Source organism: Muntiacus reevesi, chromosome 2, assembly GCF_963930625.1.
Source record: "Muntiacus reevesi chromosome 2, mMunRee1.1, whole genome shotgun sequence".
In the NCBI taxonomy this organism is placed as follows: Eukaryota; Metazoa; Chordata; class Mammalia; order Artiodactyla; family Cervidae; genus Muntiacus; species Muntiacus reevesi.
This window is the reverse complement of record NC_089250.1, coordinates 131,725,815-131,743,887: the sequence shown is the minus strand read 5'-3', so window position 1 is coordinate 131,743,887 and position 18,073 is coordinate 131,725,815. Positions and strand designations below refer to the sequence as shown.

The following is an 18,073-nucleotide window of genomic DNA, read 5'->3' as shown; positions in this document are numbered from 1 at the left end:
CTGCTAAGGCTTCAGTTAAAGATGCCTCTTGAGTGATTGTGCCTGCCTTGTCAGTAACTCTATCTCAGTTTTATCTTCTGTAAAACCAGGATAACAATAGTAACATGGCTCATAGTGCTCTTGTCAAGATGAAATGAACCTGTGAAACATTTAGAAAAAGTCCCGCCTGTGGTAAACAGTTTGTTTTTACCTTGAGTAATATCAGTATCTGTAATACTCTGTCAAAGCATGTAGTTAAAACAAGGGGAAATCAGTCCCAGCGAGGGTAATACCCGTAGCGTGTAAGTTTCATGTTGAGGAGAGAAAACTGCTTGCTATCTAGAAGAAAATAAGACCTATTTCTTTTTTGTTTGTTTTAAAGGTGTGTTTGTTCTTGCGGCTGAGAGGAAAAGATTAGGAAGGAGAATGTGGGGGTGAAAGACCACTTTCTTTTAGGCCATGGAAAGTGTTCCCTAGTGAGAGTTCTAGAAGGATACCACCTGTGGATGTTTAACCCCTTCATTTTGGTAACTCCTGCTATTGCCCTATAGGCAGTATTATTACACAGAAAAACAAGTTGAGGGACTTCCCTGCTGGCCCAGTGGTTAAGACTCTGAGCTCCCAATGCAGGGGGCCCAGGTTTGATCCCTGGTCAGGGAACTAGATCCCACATGCTGCAACTAAGACCTGGTGCAGCCAAATAAATGAATAAATATTAAAAAAAAAAAAGAAAGAAAAGAAAGAAAAACAAGTTGATTTTTATTTTAAATATGGAAGTTTCTGGGGGAATTAGGAGAAGACCATTAAGTCTCCATTCCTAATAGTATATAAAAAAAAAAAAAAGAAAAACTGCTGGAAATCTTGGTCTCTACAGTGGTTTCTTATTTACATGTGGCTACTTCTGCTGAAAATATTAATAAACATTACTTAGGTTCAAACAGTTTCCTTTTATACAGCACCTACTATGCCTATGCCAAAGTGTTTGTGTAATGAATATATCTGTGCAGTGAGTCAATGAATTTATGAGTGGGGATTTATGAAGCAGGAGAATAAATGCACTTGCATAAGTGTTTTTTCTATGTTTTTGATTTTCCTTCATACTTAGCATTCACCAAAAAAAAAAAAAGGCAGAGCATTCATAAGAAAAGGCAATCTATTTTAGGGGCATCTTAGTTTACTTAAAAAGTTCCACGAATTGCTTTGGAAAATGGATTGAACACTTAATGTGAATGTCTATTCAGTGTTATTTTTCCCTCCTGCCACAGATCTTAGTTTTGTTTTTTTTTTTTTAACTTTCTATTTTGTATTGGGGTATAACCCATCCTAAAGGAAATCAGTCCTGAATATTCATTGGAAGGACTAATTCTGAAGCTGAAACTCCAAAACTTTGGCCACCTGATGCAAAGAATTGACTCCTTGGAAAAGACCCTGATGCTGGGAAAGATTGAAGGCAGGAGGAGAAGGGGATGACAGAGGATGAGATGTTGGATGGCATCACCGACTCAATGGACATGAGTTTGAGCAAGCTACGGGAGTTGGTGATGGACAGGGAAGCCTGGCGTGCTGCAGTCCATGGACTCGCAGAGTCGGACATGACTGAGTGACTGAACGGAACTGAACTGAACTGATGGCCCCTTAGCAATGTTATCATAGTCTCAGGTGAACAGCAAAGGGACTCAGCCATACATATACATGTATCCGTTCTCCCCCAAACTCCACTCCCATCGAGGCCGCCACATAACATTGAGTAGAGTTCCATGTGCGGTACAGCAGGTCCTTATTGGTTATCCATTTGAAATATAGCAGTGTCTACATGTCCGATCCCAAACTCCCTCACAGATCTTAGTTTTTACAAGTTGGGACTTTGTAGAGTCAGAGAAAGTTTGTCCCAATTTTCTTCCTCGTGGAATATTTGATACCACTGATTTTATTATGTCTGGAGTTGAAGATAAGCTTTGGTAGTGTTAGGTTGTTCACTTGTGTTTGACCTATGGACTGTAGCCCGTCAGACTCCTCTGTCCATGGAATTCTCCAAGCAAGAACACTGGAGTGGGTAGCCATTTCCTTTTCCAGGGGATCTTCCCAACCCTGAGATTGAACCTGGGGCTCCTGCATTGCAGGCCGGTTCTTTCCTGTCTGAGCCACCCAGGAAGCCCCAGAGTTTGGTGAACTTGAGCGCAGACGCCCGGGCCACAGCGGTCCAGGCTGTGCTGCTGGGTGACCCTGAGCAGGCTTCCTCAAGCCTTTGGGTCTATGTGTCGTTATCTGCCAACTCCGAGCTAAGACAAAAAAACTAATGAGGATATTCCAGCTTTCAAATGATGCGGTTGTAGGATTTCCCTACCAGTTTCTGTGTGTAGCAAGACGGCCCATTTAGGTAAAAGATCTCTGGTTCAGTGAGTCGTAGCTGTTTGCTCTGCCTGAGAATTGTTACTGGAATGAATTTGTAGAAGCTGTTAGGTATTTGCTCAGCAGATTTCAAACTACATGTTTGATTTTTTTAAGAGCCTGTATTAGCATATGGATGGAACTTTAGATGTTTGAATTTTTATTCTGTCTTCAAAAGCACTGCTACAGAAAGTAGAAAGTCTTTAATGTGTCTCTCTAGATATGTGTTCTATAAAGTGTTTAAGTCCATTACATCAGATTTAAGACACACTTTTACTAAAATTATTTATAGGTAGGGTCATAGTATAGCTCATAAGATGGTCAAAGTCCTTTTGCTGTTTCTTTTCTTCTTTTAATTAATTAATTAAATTGAAGTATAGTTGATGTATAATGTGTTAGTTTCTGGTGTACATCAAAGTGATTCAGTTTGTATATATATGTGTGTGTATATATATGGGCTTCCCTGTGGTTCAGAGGTAAAGAATTTGCCTAACAGTGCAGGAGATGCAGGCTAGATCCCTGGGTCAGGAAGATCCCCTGGAGAAGAAAATGGCAACCCTCTCCGGTATTTTTGCCAGGGAAATCCCATGAACAGAGGAGCCTGGTGGGCTATAGTCCATGGGGTTGCAAAGAATCTGGACATGACTTAGTTACTAAACAGCAACATTTTATACACACACACACACACACACACACACACACATATATACATACACATACACACATATATACACATACTTTTCCCTTATAGTTTATTATCATATTGAATTCCCTATGCTATACAGTAGGATCTTGTTTATCTATTTTATTATATAGTGGTATGCATCTGCTAATCCCACACTCTTATTTATCCCCTTCCCACACCCCTGTCCCCTTTGGTAGTCATGTTTATTTTCTATGTCTGTAAGTCTGTTTCTGTTTTGTAAATAAGTTCATTTGTATCATTTTTTAGATTCCACATACCAGTGATATCAAGTATGTCTTTTTTTGTCTGACTCACTTGACTTGGTATGATAATCTCTAGGTCCATCCGTGTTGCTACCAATGACATTTAATTGTGTCAATGTTTGGCATGTTAGATAGCCTTTGCAGGCCAGGCAGGGAACCTGACTGCCGTTTATAAAATTGTAATTTCCTTGGTAATTATAGTCTACTTTGTCTTCCGAATGATTAAAAAAAAGAATGACAGGATGTGTGTGGTAAGAGAGGAAACTGAGTGTCTGAGTCAGAGGTAGTTGAAGAGGAGGATGCGTTGCCAGTGTGACGGCAGGATCACTCTCCCAGGCCCTGGCCCCGGACCTCCTTCCTTCCCCTCCTCTCTCAGAAGAACAAGTGGTTGCATCAGGAACCTGTGCTTCACCTCCCTTCTCTATTGGTTATGCATAGCTGCATGACAGCACCACTACCAACTTAATTGCTGAATTAGTGCATAAACTCTCTGGGACAGTTTCTGAGTGTCAGGAATCTGGCTGTGGTTTGTCTTGGTACTTTATAAGGCTCCAGCCAGGGTGTCAGCCAGGGCTGCTGTCTCATCTGAGGCTCGAACGTGGAAGGGCTTTCTTCTGAGATCACGTCATTGTTGGCAGAATTCAGTTTCTGGTGGGCTCTCAGATGCTTGTTCACTGTCAGCGGGAGGCTGCCTCCCTCTGGCTCCCTCTATAGGCAGTCCACCACTCGGCAGCTTGCTTCTGCTTTCCCACAGAGAATCTTGCTGCAGAATGGACGTTACTGTCTGATGTGCTATAACTACGTGCCCTGTCATTTTTCTCTTATTCTTTTGGTTACAGGCAAATCACAAGTCCCACTTGCAGTCAAGGGAAGAGGATTACACAAGCATGGATAATAAGAGATGGTGGTTATGGGACTGTTTTGGAGACTGGCCAGGAATATGACTTCTTTTTATCACTTCTCTCCTCTCTGGGCATTCTTCTACTTAACTTAGGGCACAGTTCTTCTGTCTTATCCCTTCCTTCTGGGGGGAAGGAATTCCAACAGGGGGAATTCAACACCCTGGTGGCCTTTCTTCAACTCTTTTCTTCTGTAGAAACACCAGGAAGAGGTAGCAAGAAACTCAGTCTTGGTAAGAAACTCTCATGCTTTTGGGGCTCTCCTGTAACACCTTGTATTTTGTGTGTGTGATGTGATTCCTGGCAGGTGTTTCTAAGCCATAATGCAGCTAACACAAATGACCTAAGAGGCATCTTCTCAGCTTTTATGTCTTCTATTCACTGTTGACTTTAAACAAGTGTTGAAGCCCAAAGCTAGTTCACTTTCCCCTGGTAGCTGCCCATTTGTGTCATTTCCCTTGGTACCCTCTCCTTTTCAGTCATCTTTACAGGGTTTCTTGCTTTTCTCTGGCCTGCTCCCGGCCTGTGACTTGGTCCATCTCCAATTACTGCTCTTCCTCAATGCTGAGGAGATAGCATAGTATCAGGTTAAGAGCAAGGACCGAAGCCAGACTTCCTGGTTTTGAATCTCAGCTTTGCCATTTATTAGCTGAGGAATCTCAAGCAAGTGGTGCGGTTTTGTTTCCAGGTGGCTGCTGTGAGCTGTTCTGATTTTCTCACTGGCCGACAAGCCTCTGCTTGCTGCTCCTGCTCTCACTTTGCTCCCAAGATACATGCACAGATATTAGACTGATGTGTGCTTTACCACTCACTGGAACTTTAATAGACAAAGCCTTTTTTATCTGGTGAAGTAGGCCAGAACATTTCTGAGCTTATGAGGATACCTCTTTTTTTGGTTAGTGTTGCCTTGGAACTTGCAAACCTCCTAAAGATGAGGATAGTTTACTTCTTCCAATAGCCCATTTAATGAGCACTTAGTGTTTGTCATGAGCTTTATAAAACTGTGCAGGCAGTATATCTTTAGCCCATAAAGCAACAATACGTTGTAGTACTACTGTTACTCCCATTCTATTGTTGAAGAAACAGAAAAGTGAAAGTTTAAGTCGCTCAGTCATGTCTGACTCTTTGCGACACCACGGTCTGTAGCCCATCAGGCTCCTCTGTCCATGGGATTCTCTAGGCAGGAATACCAAAGCTCAGCGGAATTTAATGACACACTCAAGGTCTTCAAGGTAGATTGGGGAATGCAGTTCTGTGTAATTGCAAAGCACATGCTTTTAATGACGGAAGGACACCATCTGCTATAGAGAAAATCTAAGCACTTTTCGTGAACTCTTTAGGAGAAAAGAGGCTAAAAATGCAAAGCAATCACGTCTTATGATACAAGAGCTCCTATCTACTTCTGCTGCAGTTTTAGTGCAAAGGCCATCCTCTAGTGTCTCAGCTCTCAAATGATCTTGGCTTTGATGCCCTCCAGTCACCTTCAACCTTTGGGAAGTTTGGCCTCACCCTCAAAGATAAAGTGGGTGTTCGAGAAGTTCTGTATTCTTGTTAGCCAGATTTCTTCATGACTGTTGCAGAATCTTAACATTGTATATGAGATGTGATTAAGAAATACGGGGTTTTTAACTATCCCACCCAAGATTTTATACATCCAGATTGTTCTCCTTAAGTGCCTCAGCTAAGTTAATTCCTTGTATTCTGGTAAAACTGCCATTGCACAGCATTCTTTTAAATGAACTTCACCTCAACCACCTTATAACTCCTTCCCCACCTCATTAGTGAGCACAGTGTCTTCTGCCAGCTGCATAGTCCATTGTTGAAGTCACTTATAATTCTTTCAGATAACCATGGTGGTGGCCAGTGACCATCTTTGAGGAAGAATTTGATTCCTAGAGCCTATTAAAATGCTTTCCATCATAGCAAAGAATGTGTTTTTGTTCAAAAATCAGGAGCAACTAAATTGTAATGAGACATTTTCTCATGGGTTTTGAAGGTACAAGAAGAGTATACAATTTACTCTGAGCAGTCAGCATCACTGGAGTGAGTCCCAAAGAGATGAACGGGATCAAGGAGTACTTTTTGTAGATAGAAAGTTCTGTTTAAACGTGGGTATTGCTTTACCTCTTGGCCTTTGTTTTCCTTAAAAACATAGCTGATAAATTCTTACTGTTGTTGATGAGGCTGTAATGCAAAGCTCACCTTGGAAATAAATAGGTGGATTGCCACTCTCAGTGTGGCTTTTATTTCCCATAAATGCCCACCAAGTGTTTGGCATTATAATGCAAACCAGAAGAATTAACACTAGTGGAAACCATTCATTCCCTCTTTTAAGAATTTATCATCAAAAAAAGAAACTTGGTACTGATACAAAAAATGCCAACAAATGCATAACTAGAACTTTTGGTTTGCATGTTAGTAAAGGCTGCCAATGAAAATGGAGATTTTTATTTAACACTTCATTAGGATCGAGATAGAAATGTTTCATGTTGCTGTCAAAAGTATCACTTGTTCCAAAACGTTCACCTACAGAAGAGTCTGAATTTAATGGACTCAATACCATAATTGTGCTGGTAGCTATGAATTAATAGACTATCATGCTTGCACTAGCAAACACAATAATTATAATTACATTTGAGGGACATATTCTGTGGCAGATACTGTACATGCATTATTTCTAATCAGCACAACTACTCCCCAGGGGGCTGTATTATTGTCCCCATTTTACAGACCTGGAAACTGAGGCTTAATAATTAAATTACTTGGCAAAGACCACGTTGTTGTTAAATAGCAAAGGGTGGAGTTCACACCTATGTGTTTTAAACTTACATGAAATCCTCTGCATTTTCCATGCTTTTAAAAGGCTTCCATGCCAAGTGACCTGGAGTATAAAGCTATGGCCAGCGTATGAGCAAGTTCCTCTGTGCTGGGTATAATCTATAAATCTTTGACTCTTCATTCCTTCCCTGCTATTTTTGTTGGTGTTGACAAGAACTAGGAAGTTTTCCAAATTGGTGCGGTGTTTTTCATTTCTCTCCCTTCTTTATGCCCCTCTTACACACACACATACACATACACCCTAATGGTCTGGATAACTTGGAGTTTCTGCCTATTCTGTAACTGAGGTTAACCCTGTCTCATGGTATCTCAGTGTGTGGGGCCATTTTATAATTAATATTATCTCCTGTCTCTGAACTCCTTTAACACTGTGGCTTTAGGTGAGGAAAGGTAACAGGTTCCTCTTTTAAAAGTGTTGTCTACTTGGAGCCATATGTTCTTCACATAAAATGAGCAGTCCTTGCATTCTGCTTGGTAGCAGTGAGATGTTTTCATTTGGGCTGTACTGTAAAAGGAAAGGAGAACTTCCTATCCCTTGGTGGTGGGCCCTAAAATGTTATGAAATTGAAAAACCGAAGTAAAACATACTCTGAATCACTTCCTTTAGGTAAAAGGGGGACAGTTTGCTGAGTGTAATCCATTCAGTTCAGTCGCTCAGTCGTGTCCAACACTTTGCCACCCCATGGACTGCAGCACGCCAGGCCTCCCTGTCCATCACCAACACCCAGAGTTTACTCAAACCCACGTCCATTGACAGTAATGCCATCCAACCATCTCATTCTCTGTCATCCCCTTCTCTTCCTGCTTTCAATCTTTCCCAGCATCAGGGTCTTTTCAAATGAGTCTGCTCTTTGCATCGAGTGGCTAACATTGGAGCTTCAGCTTCAGCAGTCCTTCCAATGAATATTTAGGACTGATTTCCTTTAGGATGGACTGGTTCGATCTCCATGCATTCCCAGGGACTCTCAAGAGTCTTCTCCAACACTACAGTTCAAAAGTGTCAATTCTTCGGCACTCAGCTTTCTCTATAGTCCAACTCTCTCATCCATACATGACTACTGGAAAAACCATAGCTTTGACTAGATGGACCTTTGTTGGCAAAGTAATGTCTCCACTTTTTAATATGCTGTCTAGGTTGGTCATAACTTTCCTTCCAAGGAGTAAGCATCTTTTAATTTATTGGTTGCAGTTACCATCTGCAGTTATTTTGAAGCCCCCCAAAATAAAGTCTGACACTGTTTCCACTGTTTCTCCATCTGTTTGCAATGAAGTGATGGGACCGGATTCCATGATCTTTGTTAACTTTTTCACTCTCCTCTTTCACTTTCATCAAGAGGCTCTTTAGTTCTTCTTCAAATTCTTCCATAAGGGTGGTGTCATCTGCATATCTAAGGTTATTGATATTTCTCCCGCAATCTTGATTCCAGTTTGTGCTTCATTCAGCTCAGCATTTCTCATGATGTACTGTGCATATGAGTTAAATAAGCAGGATGACAGTGTACAGCCTTGACATACTCCTTTCCTGATTTGGAACCAGTCTGTTGTTCCATATCCAGTTCTAACTATTGCTTCCTGATCTGCATACCAATTTCTTAGGAGGCAGGTCAGGTGGTCTGGTTTCCCATCTCTTTAAGAATTTTCTACAGTTTGTTGTGATCCACACAGTTAAAGGCTTTGGCATAGTCAATAAAGCAGAAATAGAAGTTTTTCTGGAACTCTCTTGCTTTTTTGATGATCCAGTGGATGGTGGCAATTTGATCTCTGGTTCCTCTGGCTTTTCTAATTCCAGCTTGAACCACCTGGAAGTTCACGGTTCAAATACTGTTGAAGCCTGGCTTGGAGAATTTTGAGCATTACTTTGCTAGTGTGTGAGATGCGTGCAATTGTGTGGTAGTTTGAGCATTCTTTGGCATTGCCTTTCTTTGGGATTGGAATGAAAACTGACCTTTTCCAGTCCTGTGGGCACTGCTGAGTTTTCCAAATTTGCTGGCATATTGAATGCAGCACTATCACAGCATCATCTTTGAGGATTTGAAATAGCTCAGCTGGAATTCCATCACCTCCACTAGCTTTGTTCATAGTGATGCTTCCTAAGGCCCACTTGACTCCACATTCCAGGATATCTGGCTCTAGGTGAGTGATCACACCATTGTGATTATCTGGGTCATTAAGATCATTTTTGCATAGTTCTTCTGTGTATTCTTGCCACCTCTTCTTAATTTCTTCTACTTCTGATAGATCCATACCATTTCTGTCCTTTATTGTGCTCATCTTTGCATGAAATGTTTCCTTGGTATCTCTAATTTTTTTGAAGAGATCTCTAGTCTTTCCCATTCTATTGTTTTCCTCTATTTCTTTGCATTGATCACCGAGGAAGGCTTTCTTATCTCTCTTTGCTATTTTTTGGAACTCTGCATTCAAATAGGTATATTTTTCCTTTTTACCTTTGCTTTTCATTTTTCTTCTTTTCACAGCTCTTTATAAGGCCTCCTGAGACAACCATTTTGCCTTTATGCTTTTCTTTTTCTTGGGGATGGTCTTGATCCCTGCCCCCTGTACAGTGTCATGAACCTCTGTCCATAGTTCTTCAGGCACTCTGTCTATCAGATCTAATCTCTTGAATCTATTTCTCACTTCCACTGTATAATTGTAAGGGATTTGATTTAGGTCATACCTGAATGGTCTAGTGATTTTCCCTACTTTCTTCAATTTAAGTCTGAATTTGGCAATAAGGAGTTCATGATCTGAGCCACAGTCAGCTCCTGGTCTTGTTTTTGCTGACTGTATAGAGCTTTTCCATCTTTGGCTGCCAAGAATATAATCAATCTGATTTCCATGTTGACCATCTGGTGATGTCCATGTGTAGAGTCTTCTCCTGTGTTGTTGGAAGACGGTATTTGCTATAACCAGTGCCTTCTCTTGGCAAAACTCTATTAGCCTTTGCCCTGTTTCATTCTGTACTGTGAGGCCAAATTTGCCTGTTACTCCAGGTGTTTCTTGACTTCTTTCTTTTGCATTCCAGCCCCCTATAATGAAAAGGACATCTTTTTTGGGTGTTAGTTCTAGAAGGTCTTGTAGGTCTTCTACCTTTTGAAAGAGGTCCCTTATCATCATTACCTCCACCATAGTTTGGCCCCAGGTAAATAACAGGGAGTGAACACAGCCCCACCCATCAGTAGAAAATTGGATTAAAGATTACTGAGCATGGCCCCGCCCATCAGAACAAGACCCAGTTTCCCCCTCAGTCTGTCTGTCCCATTAGGAAGCTTCCATAAGCCTCTTGTCCTTATCCATCAGAGTCCAGACAGACTGAAAACCAGAATCACAGAAAACTAACCAATCTGATCACATGGACCACAGCCTTGTCTAACTCAATGAAACTATGAACCTTGCTGTGTAGGGCCACCCAAGACCGACGGGTCATGGCGGAAAGCTCTGACACAATGTGGTCCCCTGGAGAAGGGAAAGGCAAATCACTTCAATATTCTTACTTTGAGACCCTCATAAGCCGTATGAAAAGCCAAAAAGATAGAACACTGAAAGATGAACTCCCCAGGTCAGTAGTTACCCAATATGCTCCTGGAGATCAGTGGAGAAATAACTCCAGAAAAAATGAAGAGATGGAGCCAAAGCAACAACACCCAGTTGTGCATGTGACTGGTGATGGAAGTAAAGTCTGATGCTATAAAGAGCAATATTGCATAGGAACCTGGAATGTTAGGTCCATGAATCAAGGCAAATTGGAAGTGGTCAAACAGAAGATGGCAGCAGTGAACATCAACATTTTAAGAATCAGTAAACTAAAGTGGATTGGAATGGGTGAATTTAACTCAGATGACCATTATATCTACTACTGTGGGCAAGAATCCCTTAGAAGAAATGGAGCAGCCATCAGTCAACAGAAGAGTCTGAAATGCAGTACTTGGACGCAGTCTCAAAAAGGACAGAATGATCTCTGTTCGTCTCCAAGGCAAACCATTCAGTATCACAGTAATCCAAGTCTATACCTCGACCAGTGTAATCCATTAGTCCACAAATTGTATGGATCACCAATATCTGAACTGGAAGTATAGACGAACTAGCAAGTTTTAGCACTGAGTGCCCCTTCTTAGATCAAATCATGGTTGACTTTGGCAAATCATGGCTTTCATTTTATTTAATCTGAACAACCACAGAGTATAGTAGGGGCCATTTGATCCTCTTTCAAAAATAAAGAAATTGAGGCTGGGGAATGTGAATGGATTTTTCCAAGATCATGTGACTAGAAAGTGGTAGGACTTTGAGCAAAGCTTTTATCTAGGCATTGTCCTTTGACAGCTGGTGGTTTGGGTTGCCTAATCACTTGTCTCTTCTATCCTGTAATCTTTAAACAGTTTGTGAAATAGAGCAACAATTCAAGTGGGAATCAACATAGGTAGTAACTTAATTATTGATAAAAGCAGGATTGGAAAACTCAGAAGTGTCAGTTCCCTCTTTCTGTAAAACATGCATTGGCCCCCAGTAACCCTAATGGAGTCATCCTAGTCCAGTAACTCTGCTGGAGAGAAGCCAACAGAGAGAGCTGGCTGATCCTCCCAGAAACAGGCGGCTGTGGTCCTGTTTACTGTGGGGAAACTAGGTTGACTCCCGGTGCTGGAGAGAACTGGGGGGAGACCCTTGCTGCCCAGCTCAGCGTGGGGCCTCAGCACTAGACCAGTGCTTCCTCTAGCCTTCCCAAGTGGTTAGCCACTCACTTTTGAGAAGGAAGAAGGGGTTTTGGGAAGAGGGGAGAGAGAAAAAGTGGCTTACTCTAATACTGCTTCCTCCCAAGAGACAGACTGAAAATTTCTTCTGGAAAACATAAGGGAAGGTATTTTAAAAGTCTTCACCCCAACCCCCCACAGTAGAAATAGGGCTCTTTAAAGTTTTTTCTCCTGAGGTAATCTTCTGTGTTGTTCTCTCCTGCCTTTTTGATTTTGGAGAGAAAGGAAGAGACGACCACATTTCTCTCTAAGTTATAAAGAAAGAAGACTAATGTAGTAGAAACCAAGAAATGGACTTTATGAGACAGATAATCAGATTCTCTCTTCTCATGGCAGGTGATGGAAACGTACAGGAACAGTGGGAGAAGCTGGTAACTTACAGGAAGCCAAGATGACAAGAATTTTAAAGAACAATCCGTGAGTAAAATTTTGTTAGCTCTTTGGCATTACTTTGACTTCAGGGTGAATTTTCTGTAAGAAACAAAGTTAAAATAATAACAATTAAATACCTTAAAAGTTTAAAAAAGAAAATTTTGAAAAGTAAGTATCTGAGTAAGTAAATACTTCTGAAACTTGGTGCCAACATTTCAGAGATTCTTTTGCATTGTTCTTTCTTGGCAGAGTGTCTCGTTTTAAGTTGGGTGTGTCAGTTTGGTGGATAGAGTATAAATATTTAAAAAACTGAAAGGGGATCCCTCTTACATTAACCTTGGACTTAGCCTGTCTCAAATGCAGATCATTCTTTCTTCCACTGGTTCCATGGGTCTTATTTCTTACTCACTTTTTGTGGGTACATTTTGGAGGTAAATATGAATAAACTTGGTGAATATGAAAAAATCGAGCTCTTTGTCAATTCCTCTTCAGTGTACCTTTTTTTTTTTCTTTTAACATGTAAGAGGCCATTAGTATTTGCAAATTATCTGACAGTTATATGTGATTGATTTTAGTTTCATTATGGTAGTCATAATGCTAGTAAGTAGGTAGTTAGTGGAAAGATCATACATTTTTGAGTCAGACATTCACACACCTGACTCTGGCTTTTGCGCTTTTAGTCGTTACTCAGCCTCTCCACCTCAGTTGACTCATCAGTATCCTGGATTTGATAATATTTCTCATGAAATGAAAGACTTTTGGATAGTACTTTGTGCTGTAACTGTTACATTACAGGGCCACAGTAAAAGCAGTTACTTTCCATCCTTATATTTGCATCATGATTTCTAGTTTACAAACCTTTATTTTGATTTAGGAGACTGACCAGCTCAACTTCCTGAGCTACTGTCAGGCAGTGGTGGGTGAACATTGCAGATATTGATATGCAAGTAAATGTTCAGAGTCAGCCCTGAATGGTGGCGGGGGCGGGGTGTGTGTGTGTGTGGTTGTAGTGTTTGCAAATTTCTGTAGTGTGAACACTCCCACCATCGCTGATTTCATGCTACCAGCAAGCATTATGGCCGGCAGAGTTGAGAAGTGATTGCAGGAGCACACCTTTATATGATTTCCTACCAACCAGGTACAGTAGTTGCAGAGAACATCAAAGATCATTGATCATAGTAAAACAGGAAATGATGTGTTTTGAATACTTATGATCTTTGTTTTTAGTATAGTTTATTTTAATTGTATGTTTATATAATTTAGCATTTACTGATGGTGTGTTTAACAATCACCTTGCCCCAAATCCTGAGAATATACAAGGTTTTAAGGGACTGATGCATGAGCTGGCCTCAGCACACCAATGATGGTAAGTTTCCTATTGTGAAGACATTTCCAAGCCACAAATCTTCAATTATCTTTCTCATCCCTGATGGTAAGAGTTTGGTTTGGTTGATAAAAGCAAGGTCTGCTTTCGAATCCATGCTAGGTAACCCAAGCTGTCATGCCCCCACAGCTTCTGGAATGCAGATAATTGCCAAGATCAATCCAGAATTTAGATCTATTTTCATAAGTGTGTGACTAGAGTTCTATGTTATTAACTCAGCTTTGTAACTGGCCGCTGGCACCCCTCACTTCTGGCTTTTGAGTGATAGTGTGTGGAGATAAGTCAGACTGTTTATATCTTTTGAACCCTTTTCTTTCCCTTCTTTGTACTCCGGTGAGTCTGCATTTCCTCAGGTAGTGACACTTTGGGGACAAGCAGCCAAGGTGCCTCCTGACTAATGATGGCATGTAGCTTTGCTTTTGACTCAGAAATTAAGAAAAAGGAATTGCCTCTAGAGAGAACGAACCCAAACCAAAAACCTGAGCAGTTTAAAGTTCATACCAGCTGCATTAAGATCTTAGGGAGTAAAATGGAGAGAAGAAAGGAAACTGGATCAGATATCTCAGTGTTTCTTCTGGAAGCAATTTCTTCAGTCTTGTCACTTGCCCTTTAGAAGGGAACAATTGAAGCCTGAAATTGCTAAGTAACAGCTAAGATCGTGGTGCTTGTATTTATTTTAAATCTCACCCACCTAGTTCTCAAAACACATTCTTTATTGAACCTTCAAAAAAAAAAAAAAAACCACACGCCTTGGCTATTTCAAAACCTTCGTTTATGTCAATTCCCTGAATCAGACTTACATAATCTTAAAACATTTTATTTCCCTTATTTCTTCCTAAAACAATAGGTATTTATTTATATTTCCTACCGAGTCAGGATTGGACTTGGATTGTTATAAAAGTAGTTCTTGTCCTTTTGAAGAGGAAACTCATGGATAAAAATCTGAGAGACTAATCTCTGGACTAAGTATTATTGACTTACATCTTAAACAAGTTGAATAAGGGTGTCTTTGGTAACTCTGAAAGCAAACATGGGAGTAATGATTAATAGGGAAATGTTGCCACAGATAAAATATCCTGACTGATAATTTTTCTCTCCAAAATGGACCCTATGCATCTTTGGAACATCCCCACAGTAGATGAATTTTTGATTACAGCACTAGGTGTACAAACTTCAAATGTGCAGATTGTATAGCCTTGCTTTATGTTCAAATCAACATACTCAGTAGTGTCTGGATACTTGAGAGTCATGGGTCATTATGGTAGATTCCCTGATGACTCAGATGGTTTAGAATCTGCTTTCAATGAAGGTGACTTGGATTCCATCCCTGAGTTGGGAAGATCCCCTAGAGAAGGGAATGGCTACCTACTCCAGTTTTCTTACCTGGAAAATCCCAGGGACAGAGGAGCCTGGAGGGCTACAGTCTATGGGGTCACAAACAGATGGACAGGACTGAATGACTAAGCACCAGTAAAAATAAAACAGGTTTATTCCACTTATTCAAGAATTGATAATCAAGCCTGAACAGAGAAAATTGTCATTTCAAAACAAGTGTGGTAAATGTTATAATAGATATATTAAATACTCAGGAAACAGACAAGAGAGAGGAATTACCTGTGTGATAAGAGTGAGCTGGGGTGGGCTGTGTTCAGGATCAGATGACATTTGAATTGCGTATTTAATGATTAATGCCTTTTAATTAAAATGCCTTTTTTAGGTTATAAAAGTTAACCGTGCTAATTGGAAAGAGTGTTAAAATGTGAAAATTATTAAGATTAGAAAACTCATTATCACTACTCAGAGATATGATTATTAGGGATTTTTTTTTTGTATTCTGCATACTGTTCCTGTGTCTAAATTAGATATTTTTCTCCCTAAAATGGATCATTATCAATATTACTTTGAAACCTGATTAGACTAATAATAAACTGAGACCACACCAAATCAATAGGTATAATCTACATCATTTTTGTTACTGTTCTATAGCATCCCATGTATATGTGAACTATAATGTATTTAGCCATTTCCTTACTAGTGAGCATTTAGTTTGTTTTCAACTTTCCATTCTTTTAAAGCACACTGTGATGAACATCTTTGTGTGTGCACTGGGGTTCACTTAACCAGTTATTTGGATAGGATCTTTGAACAGAGTGCGTAGGGAATACTCTATGCAGAACAAACAGTTTTTGAGCCAAGACAGAGAGGTGGGAAAGGAGGATTCCATTCTGGGGAAAGGTCAGAACTGTAGTTTGGTTGAATGCAAAGAGAGAAGGCAGATAGTGCTAGTTAGGGCTAGAGGTAGAAGACAGAGGTAGAAGCATCTTTGATGCTAAGTCCTTTATTCACTCTCAGTTGGAAGCCACGTGTGGAATCTCTGTCATACTTGAAATGTAGACTGTCTTTAATTGCCCTTCATTTCTCTTGTTTGGGAAGAAATAAAAAATTAATAGTGCTGCCTTCTGAAACTTCTTGAGAGTCTTAAGAAACTGACCAGTCAGGAAGACAAGTAAGAGAAGTCATGGGGAAAGTATGTGTGTGTGCTTAGGAAAAAACTCGACTAGAGTAGCTTATGGTTTTGACAGGGGAAGAAAATATCATTAATAAATGCATTTTCTACTTAAGAAATTTAAGGATAAATTAATTAATTTGGGAAAGATATGGGATAAGGGATAAATATCATAATTTAATAATAATACAACTTTTTTTATATTTAGCAAGTACTTTTTGTGCTTATGTGTTTTAAATATATTGTTTCACTTAATCTTTCAACAACTGTCTTAGAAAATGTCTAAGATTATCTCCATTTTGTGGGTGAAACCGAAATCTCAAAAGGCTGCTTTGGTAAGAGATCACCAGAATTGGGTTCCAATTCAGGTGCCGATGGGGCCTTGGGCAGGTCCTGGAATTGCACTAGGATAGTTGTCAGAATACGGTGAGACAATATCTGAAAGCTTATGAGAGCAGCATAAAGTACCATAGAAATGAAAAGACTGCTTTTTATAATAGGAAACCTTCTTCTCTCATAAAACTTCCCTGGTGGCTCAGATGGTAAAGCGTCTGCCTACAATGCAGGAGACCCAGGTTCGATCCCTGGGGCAGGAAGATCCCCTGGAGAAGGAAATGGCCACCCACTCCAGTACGCTTGCCTGGAAAATCCCATGGACAGAGGAGCCTGGTAGGCTGCGGTCCATGGAGTCGCAAAGAGTCGGACACGACTGAGTGACTTCACTTACTTACTTCTTCTCTCATTACTGAAGGGAAGAAAGCACTTCTCTAGCCATTTTCCATTCCCTTTGCCGTAGGTTACATTACCATCAAAACATTTGCTATTCCTTCCTACCCACGCACCATCCTGTGGGAGAATTATGCTGTCACACCCACTGAGGGTTGAGCCCCATGGCTGTCTTGGCCCTTGGACTTGTAAATAACAATGACATGTGCCATGTGCAGGCAGAAATGGAATCTAAATTGCCTGGTTCTACCATCTCTCTTTTCTCTTTGCATGAGATCAACCTGTCCCAATTAGGGCTGCTACTTCTGCCTTGGTCCCAGAGGGAAAAGGACATGGAGCCCAAGCTCAGCTCACCTGCAGAGAACCAAACAGGAGTCAGAAATAAACCTTCCTCTGTTGTTGGCCTCTAAATTGTTGGTGTTACTTGTTACTGCAGCATAATTTAGCCTGAACTGATACACCCCTTTTTCACCCCTTAAGTACCACCCTTTAGCCCTTTCAGGACACACACAGATACTCTGTACAGAGAGCATCTTTGTAAAGTTGAGAAACGGTGCTCCCCATCATCAGTTGTATTACACTCTCTCCTGCATTGAAGAGGCCAGCCTTCATCAGAGGTTATTACTTCAAATAAGGCATTTAAATAAGGTACTTAGGGTTGACCAACTTGACCCTTATTTTTTTCCCCTTCAAACATTTGTAGAATGTGTCCCATGTCAAAGTATGGACATCTAGAGGTTTAAAAAAAATCCAAGCCTTGGTCCTGGTCTTAGAAATCTTAAACAGTCGGATGCAGTCGGATGCTGTGTATCTAATGCAGGAGACACAAGTTTGATCCCTGGGTCAGGAAGATCCTCTGGGGAAGTAAATGGCAACCCACTCAAGTATTCTTGCCTGGAAAACCCCATGGACAGAAGAGCTTGGCAAGCTATAGTCCATGTGGTTGCAAAGAGTCAGACACAACTGAGCGACTGAACAAGAGCAAATCCTAACAGCTATAAAAGAAGGCAATGTCGGGTGGTGAAGGAGAGTGCCACTTTGATGAAGGTGTCTGTAGGTGTTCATATAGGTGTCCCCGTTTTGTTGTATGCCATCCTTAAGATGTTCTTTAAGTATTGTTATTTTCTTAGTTAAGCTTATATTCCTTTTCCCATCTCTTCCTTAGCATGTATTTATTGTGTCATTTAATTGTACTATGTGCTAGGCTTCCTTATTCTCGGTATGTAGTTTTTAGTCAAACAGTTTATACTGACTCACTCACTGAGTGCGTATGCCCTTTCTCTTTGACATA

The 18,073-nt window shown here is 40.6% G+C and overlaps 1 protein-coding gene and 1 non-coding gene across 5 annotated transcripts in view; both read left to right on the top strand.

Annotated features, from left to right (window-relative positions):
• SGMS1 (sphingomyelin synthase 1) overlaps positions 1–18,073 on the top strand; it is a 313,874-nt gene that overhangs the window by 175,345 nt on the left and 120,456 nt on the right. For all 4 annotated transcript variants that reach the window (XM_065922844.1, XM_065922841.1, XM_065922842.1 and 1 more), the window contains one exon: positions 12,131–12,211. The gene's annotated coding sequence lies outside the window, so the exon portion shown is untranslated. The remainder of the gene's footprint in view (positions 1–12,130; positions 12,212–18,073) is intronic.
• Positions 16,581–16,653, top strand: TRNAC-ACA (transfer RNA cysteine (anticodon ACA)). The gene has a single exon. It is a non-coding gene; the product is annotated as a tRNA-Cys (tRNA).